At 39.4% G+C, this 8,366-nt stretch overlaps 1 long non-coding RNA gene across 1 annotated transcript; it reads right to left on the bottom strand.

The window, feature by feature from the left end:
- On the bottom strand, nucleotides 5,821-6,601 carry LOC107622112. The gene is made up of 2 exons (XR_002355872.1): nucleotides 6,391-6,601; nucleotides 5,821-6,171 (listed from the first exon to the last, which is right to left on the bottom strand). It is a non-coding gene; the product is annotated as an uncharacterized LOC107622112 (long non-coding RNA).

The following is an 8,366-nucleotide window of genomic DNA, read 5'->3' as shown; positions in this document are numbered from 1 at the left end:
TAACCATATGGTGACACACTTGTAATCCCGTATGGTCCCCTCCACCGGGATTTCAGTTTCTCGGGGAATAGCCTGAGTCTAGAGTTAAACAATAGGACCTTCTGTCCTGGTTCAAAGATTCTAGATGACAGCTTTCTGTCATGCCATTTTTTTTATTTTTCTTTATAAAGCTTGGCATTTTCGAAAGCTGTGGATCTGAATTCCTCTAGCTCATTTAGCTGGAGCAATCGTTTTTCTCCTGCTAATTTGGCATCAAAGTTTAGGAATCTGGTTGCCCAGTAGGTCTTATGTTCCAGTTCCACGGGCAGGTGACATGCCTTACCATACACCAGTTGGTATGGAGAGGTCCCTATAGGGGTCTTGAATGCTGTTCTGTAAGCCCACAGAGCATCATCCAAGCTCCTTGCCCAATCCTTTCTACAGGTATTTACTGTCCGTTCCAGGATTCTCTTTAATTCTCTGTTAGAGACTTCAGCCTGCCCATTGGTTTGTGGATGATATGGAATGGCCACCTTGTGGCGAATTTCATACCGAACCATGGTAGGTATGGAGAGGTCCCTATAGGGGTCTTGAATGCTGTTCTGTAAGCCCACAGAGTATCATCCAAGCTCCTTGCCCAATCCTTTCTACGGGTATTTACTGTCCGTTCCAGGATTCTCTTTAATTCTCTGTTAGAGACTTCAGCCTGCCCATTGGTTTGTGGATGATATGGAATGGCCACCTTGTGGCGAATTCCATACCGAACCATGGCAGAGTAAAGCTGTTTATTGCAGAAGTGAGTGCCCCCATCACTGATTAACACTCTAGGGACACCAAACCTGCTAAAGATATGTTTCTGGAGGAACTTCAGCACTGTTTTAGTATCATTAGTGGGTGTGGCAATGGCCTCAACCTATTTTGATACATAGTCAACTGCCACCAGAATATAAGTGTTTGAGTATGATGGTGGGAAAGGTCCCATGAAGTCAATTCCCCATACGTCAAATAACTCAATTTCCAAGATTCCTTGTTGAGGCATGGCGTAACCATGAGGCAGGTTACCAGCTCTTTGGCAACTGTCACATTTACGTACAAATTCTCGGGAATCTTTATAGAGTGTGGGCCAATAGAAGCCACATTGGAGGACCTTGGTGGCTGTTCGCTCACCTCCGAAATGGCCTCCATATTGAGATCCGTGGCAATGCCACATGATCCTCTGTGCTTCTTCTCTAGGCACACACCTACGGATAATTCCGTCTGCACATCTCTTAAAGAGATAAGGTTCATCCCACAAGTAGTACTTTGCATCAGTAATTAATTTCTTCTTTTGTATCCTGTTGTACTCCTTGGGTATGAACCTTGCAGCTTTATAGTTTGCAATATCGGCAAACCATGGTGCTTCCTGAATGGCGAATAAATGCTCATCAGGAAACGTCTCAGAGATCTCAAGGGAAGGGAGGGGCGTCCCTTCCACTGGCTCTATCCGAGATAGATGATCATCCACTTGGTTCTCTGTCCCTTTTCTGTCTCTTATTTCTATATCAAACTCTTGCAGAAGCAATACCCATCTGATGAGCCTGGGTTTTGAATCCTGCTTTGTGAGTAGATATTTAAGAACAGGAGGTGAAATAGTCCTTCAATGGAATGAGAACTCCCTTGTATTCAAAACTCAAGGATCTCCCTCTACAACCATGGAGAGGAAGCTTGAAAAGCTTCTCTCAAAGCATAGTCAACCAGAGCCCCCACAGTCAAACTCTAAGTTTGGTGTTGGGAGGCCACAACCAAACTCTAAGTTTGGTGTTGGAGAGTCTCAACAAAGCTCTGCACATCTGTGAGGCTCCATGAGAGCCCACTGTTAAGCTATTGATATTAAAGAAGCGCTTGTTGGGAGGCAACCCAATGTTTATCTAATTCTTATTTTTATTGTTTTTCATGTTTTCTTAGGTTCATGATCATGTGGAGTCACAAAATAAACAAAATAATTGAAAACGGAATCAAAAACAGCAGAAGAAAAATCACACCCTGGAGGAGCATCTGTCTGGCGTTCAAACGCCAGAACAGAGCATAGTTCTGGCGCTGAACGCCCAGAATGGGAGCATCCTGGCGCTGAACGCCCAGAACAAGCATGGTTCTGGCGTTCAACGCCAGAAATGGCAGCAAAGGGGCGTTGAACGGCCAGAGTTGTGTGCAATGGCATTTTACATGCCTAAATTGGTGCAGGGATGTAAATGCCTTGACACCTCAGGATCTGTGGACCCCACAGGATCATCTCAGGATCTGTGGACCCCACAGGATCCCCACCTACCTCATCATCTCTCTTTCCATTCATGATCATCCCTTCTGTTTTCCATTTACCACTCACATCCATACACCCACTACCTTCAAAATTCATCAACATCTCTCTCCCACCCAATCCCACCCATATGGCCGAATACACACTCCCATCCATCTCCTCAATATCTTCTTCTTATTCTTCTATTCTTTCTTCTTTTGCTCGAGGGCGAGCAACATTCTAAGTTTGGTGTGGTAAAAGCATAGCTTTTTTGTTTTTTCCATAACCATTGATGGCACCTAAGGCCAGAGAAACCTCTAGAAGGAGGAAAGGGAAGACAAAAGCTTCCACCAAAGGTCTATAGCTCAGTGGTAGAACATTTGACTGCAAATCAAGAGATCCCTGTGATACCTCAAGGGATACAATTTCTTCCACACAATTATTGGAAGCAACTAAGGGTGGAACATCAAGAGCACTCCATCATGCTTCATGAAATAAGAGAAGATCAAAAAGCAATGAGGGAGGAGAAACAAAGACAAGGAAGAGACATAGAAGAGCTCAAGGACATCATTGGTTCCTCAAGAAGGAAACGCCACCATCACTAAGGTGGATTCATTCCTTGTTCTTCTTTCTTCTGTTTTTCGTTTTCTATGTTATGTGCTTATCTATGTTTGTGTCTTCACTACATGATCATTAGTAGTTAGTAACTTTGTTTTAAAGATATGAATGCCCTATGAATCCATCACCTCTCTTAAATAAAAACTGTTTTAATTCAAAAGAACAAGAAGTACATGAGTTTCGAATTTATCCTTGAACTTAGCTTAATTATATTGATGTGGTGACAATGCTTCTTGTTTTCTGAATGTATGCTTGAACAGTGCATATGTCTTTTAAAGTTGTTGTTTAAGAATGTTAAATATGTTGGCTCTTGAAAGAATGATGACTAGGAGACATGTTATTTGATAATCTGAAAAATCATAAAAATGATTCTTGAAGCAAGAAAAAAGCAGCAAAAAAAAAAACAAAGCTTGCAGAAAAAAAAAAGAAAAAAAAATAGGCGAAAAAAAAAATAGAAAGAAAAAGAAAAAGCAAGTAGAAAAAGCCAATAACCCTTAAAACCCAAAAGGCAAGGGCAAATAAAAAGGATCCCAAGGCTTTGAGCATCAGTGGATAGGAGGGCCTAAAGGAATAAAATCCTGGTCTAAGCGGCTAAACCAAGCTGTCCCTAACCATGTGCTTGTGGCGTGTAGGTGTCAAGTGAAAACTTCAGACTGAGCGGTTAAACTCAAGGTCCAAAGCAAAAAAAAAAAAGAGTGTGCTTAAGAACCCTGGACACCTCTAATTGGGGACTTTAGCAAAGCTGAGTCACAATCTGAAAAGGTTCACCCAATTATGTGTCTGTGGCATTTATGTATCCGGTGGTAATACTGGAAAACAAAGTGCTTAGGGCCACGAGAGAATCCGGAAGGTCTAAACCTTGTCTGTGGTATTCTGAGTAGGATTCAATGATTGAATGACTGTGACGAGCTTCAAACTCACAATTGTTGGGCGTTAGTGACAGACGCAAAAGGAGGGTGAATCCTATTCCAGCATGATCGGGAACCGACAGATGAATAGCCGTGCCGTGACAGGGTGCGTGAGCATATTATTCACTGAGAGGAGAGGATGTAGCCACTGACAACGGTGATGCCCTTGCATAAAGCCAGCCATGGAAAGGAGTAAGACTGATTGGATGAATACATAATAATACCATACAATATTCTTTAAATAATAAAAATTATCCTTTAACAAAATATATTTATAATGAACTAAAAATATTAGGATGATCATAAATGAGTATTCATACATCTCACACTAAATTAAACATATCCATATTAAAATATACATTAGACCACTTAGAATTTATTACTAATAAACTATAAAAAACCAAAATATTGTATCTTACATAGGTATCTTCTAATAAAAGTTATTAATCTTCTATCAGAAGAGAAAAAAACAAATTGATGTCAAATAGAGCACCTAACATCTGCGACTGAATTGAACATATATTGAAGTAAATTCTTGGCTTATCCCATTGAGCGCAACTGATTCCGACTGAAATGAAGGGCACAGACCTCATTTTGGATCCTGTTGCATAAAGATTCAACCAATTGATTTCTGTCAAATCCCATATTAACCACTTCCTGAAGAAGCTCTTCGTCAATCTGCAAAACCATGATATTGGTAGATTTTGTATATATGAACTGATTATAATATATCCAGAAATTCAAGTGAAAATGCAACAACAAAAGCCAAAGTTTAGGTTCAAAATCAGCAACAATATCAACTCAACCAGAGCATTCCAAATTTCAAATATTCACAAACAAACCAACAAATCATGAGACAGAAACTATAGATATTCAATTGGAGCACCTAAATCTTTTCAAATGCATGTAAGAAATAGAAAAGGAAAAATTAAGGGGGAAAAATTAAGCTTTGCCACCAACCTTAATCCTCTCTTGTTCTTCTCACGGGAGACAGTGACAGAATCACCAAGAGCACCAGCTTTGCCACCAACCTTAATCCTCTCTTGAAGGAACTTCTCCTGAACTTTTTTTGGATGCAACCTGATAAAACCAATTAATTAAGGTTAGGATAAAACCATAAAGAATAATTAGGCAAAAATATGATTTATAAATCAAATTAGACATAATAAATAAATTATATGATGCATAATAAATAAATCAAATTAGACATAATAAATAAATCAAATTAGACATAATAAATAAATAAATTAGAGGAGTATAGCAAAATAGGGTGACATTAAAACATGCAAGGTTTTGATAAATTGGACCAAATAAATAAAAAACAGAAGAATCTATTGCCAATATCTGACCTGCGATAATGTCGCGCAGTTTCGATCAGCAGTGGCATTGATTAGCACCTGACATGTTAAGTAAGTGAATAAGTGTGAGTATCAAAATTGTTTAAGGTGGAGTTAATGTCAAAAATAAAAACCAGGCAAATTGATAAACATAAGGACACTATTCTATTCTTTATCAAAGGTAAGATAAAGAACAAATATGTTCCTTTTGCTTCACTCAAATTTTAACTCCAGTTGGCACAGTCTTAGAGAAAGAATAAACTTTGAAATGCTGAATTCAATGATAGGAATATTTAGGAACATGAAGCTCAACTCAAAACACATGGAATTAGTTAACAAATAGAGTGAAAAGGAGATGCCTATCACGGATTTGAACTTGTTCCATCATGGACGCCGTTCTTTGCTGATAAGCTTCTGGAAGTGATTCCAAACTAGCTAACATGCTCTTATCCATCATTCAATTCAATTCAACTCAACCTAGTGTTCTTCATTCACATTAATCATATATGATCTGTTAAACACGACTTTACAATGAAATAATATGTTGAACTGATTATGGCGAGATATATGATCTGGTATTAATCAATGAATCCAAAGTGCATGATCTGTCTACCTTTTTTATTTATTTAAAAGGAAGATAAATGTAGACTTTCAATAGTGAAGGGATCTGAATTAGGTATGAATTTAAACCAACTACAGCATAATAAAAAGACACTACTCATTCATGAGATTTCAAGCTATTAAAATGACACAGATCAATTAATATCCTGGATGGGTAAATAGAATCATGAGAACTTCACCTGATTTCTTAGTATAAGCCATCTGAGGCCAAAATATAGAGCACCAAATGGGACTATCAGAGGAGCAATCACAGAATAGCAGAAAACGATTGTGACGATGAGCATGTCACCAGGAACTCTAGTCCTATAACCAAGATCTCTAGGAGCCCAAGCCTCTTTCACCTCCGCATCAGTCTTGCAAAGATACTTTTTCTTCAAATGGAATAAAATAAGAGGAACTAACCGGGACAGCTCAAGACCATAGCCAACAAAAAAATCTAACAAACAGAATAGAAGTCATTTAATTTGGTTGTACATTAAATCATATGCACAACCCAACTTCATAAGAAGATGATAACTAACAAGATCATGGAAACACCATTTGTAAATCAAGTTTGCATTAATGCACCCTTTAGCATACATAACAAATAGACTTAATCAGCATTGCCAGAAGAATAATAGTAAATAAATAAATGAAACATGAAATATTATCTTACTTGAGAGCCACATAGGTCAAGAAGAAAGTAGCATTGCCTGGAAGGCTTGCAGCTAGCAAAGACACAAGTTACTGTCTGCATTCTCACATCAAAACACATAAAAAATGGCTTTACCACTACCAAACCTCTAATCTTCCAATCCAAGCTCCTCTGTTTTTCTCTGGTATACCTCTTCACAACTCTTTTCCTCGCTCTCTACACCATTCTCTCTCAATCCAAATACTTATTCAGATCTTCCCTTTGGATCCAATTCAGGATCCTCTCTTCTCTTACCCTTCCTCCTATGGAGAGCACAAGTATGCTGTCTCAACCATATGTTCTACATGCACTTCTCCTATTTTCTTTCAGGTGCTCTGCCTCGATTCCTCTATTCTGTGTGATTCTCTCCCAATATAGAAAATGCTGAATTTGTGTTGTTGTGATAAAGCTGACGAATTTTCACTAATGGATTGTGGTTATCGGATTCAGATTACTTGGATGTTGTGAAGGAGATCAAGAATTTGATCAAGGACTCTTAATCAGCTAAGGAGTCGAGTGCTCTGCGCTACATGCTTCTCGGCTACCAGGAAGCTAAAACCATTCATGCAGTAAAACCCCCAATTCTTATCAGTGTCATATCCAGAAGCTACAACCCCTAATTAAAAACCCTAAAATTGGAACCCAAAACCTCCCAAATTTCACAGAACAAACTGAAAATCAATACATACCTTCTCAGGTGAGCGACGATGAGGATGCTGAGCGACGACGAAGATGCTGAGCAGCGAGAGTGAGCACATGCGACGATGATGCTGAGCGGCGACGGTGAGTGCACGAGATGGCAATGCGAGGCGACGGTCAGCGCACGCAACGACGATGGTCCGCGCGGCAGAGCCCTAGCCAGTGTCGTCCTCTCCTTCCTTCCCCTCTCCTCTCTTCTTTTCTTCTTCTTCCTGTTCTCCCCTTTTCTGATTTTTCCCTCTTTTGTGTGTGTGTGAGTGAGGATGAGAGTGTGAGCTTGTGAGTGGTGAGCTGGTGACTGGTGAGTGGCGCAGCCATGTGGTGAGTGGTGACTGGGTGGCGACGGTCAACAGCGACGGTGAGAAGGCGAAGGTGATGAGTGTCGTAGGTGATGTGTGTTGAAGGTGAGAATGGCGAAGGTGAGGATTGTGTGCCTGGTGGATTGGCGAAGGTGAGGGTTCCTCCAATTGAAGGTGCTGTGTGTGTGTGTGCTTTTGGAGAGAATTGAAAGAGGAATAAAAATTTCACTAAGTGTTAGGAATTTAGGATTTGGTCTCATACATTAGGCATCGCTTTTAAAACGCACCCAAAACTTAATGAATAGGCTACTCTCTAAAAGCGTCCCCTTTGATACAAAAAGTGAACCTATAGATATTAACCTACGGCTACGCTTTATTAGTGATTTCTAAAATACCTAAGGCTACACTTTTTAAATGATGCCACAATTGTGTATCCTTTTCTCATATAAAAAGGCAACACAGAGAATAGGCTACGCTTTTCAAATGTAGTTTAAAAAAAGTGTGGTTGAATGGGTATTTTTCTTGTAGTGAATGACTCACTTCTCTGGATATTCCATTCATCATTCTCTTGTTCCAGTACTTGCTTAGGGACAAGCAAGCTTTAAGTTTGGTGTTGTGATGCCAGGGCATCTTGGCCAGTTTCACTGACCTTTTCTTTACTGTTTTTAGGTTAGTTTCATGCATTTCTTTAGGAAATAAGCTAGTTTTGGGTAGATATTCACTTATGCCTTGATTCAAGCATACATTGTGTATTTTACATAATTTCATGAGGATTTTGCATAAGTTTAGTGACAAATATTATGTTGCATTACTCATGACTTGGACTAGAGCTTTGATGCACTTTATTGCTTGATTTAAGGACCAAAAGGAAGCAAGAAAAGGGGAGGTAACTTGCAAGATTGATGAGAAAAGTGATTGCCAATAACACTCTCAAAAAGCCATCAATGCCCACGTTAGAGA

Source organism: Arachis ipaensis, chromosome B10, assembly GCF_000816755.2.
Source record: "Arachis ipaensis cultivar K30076 chromosome B10, Araip1.1, whole genome shotgun sequence".
NCBI classification, from domain to species: domain Eukaryota; kingdom Viridiplantae; phylum Streptophyta; class Magnoliopsida; order Fabales; family Fabaceae; genus Arachis; species Arachis ipaensis.
Note: the sequence above shows the minus strand (reverse complement) of the source record. Positions and strands in the feature narration are given on the sequence as shown.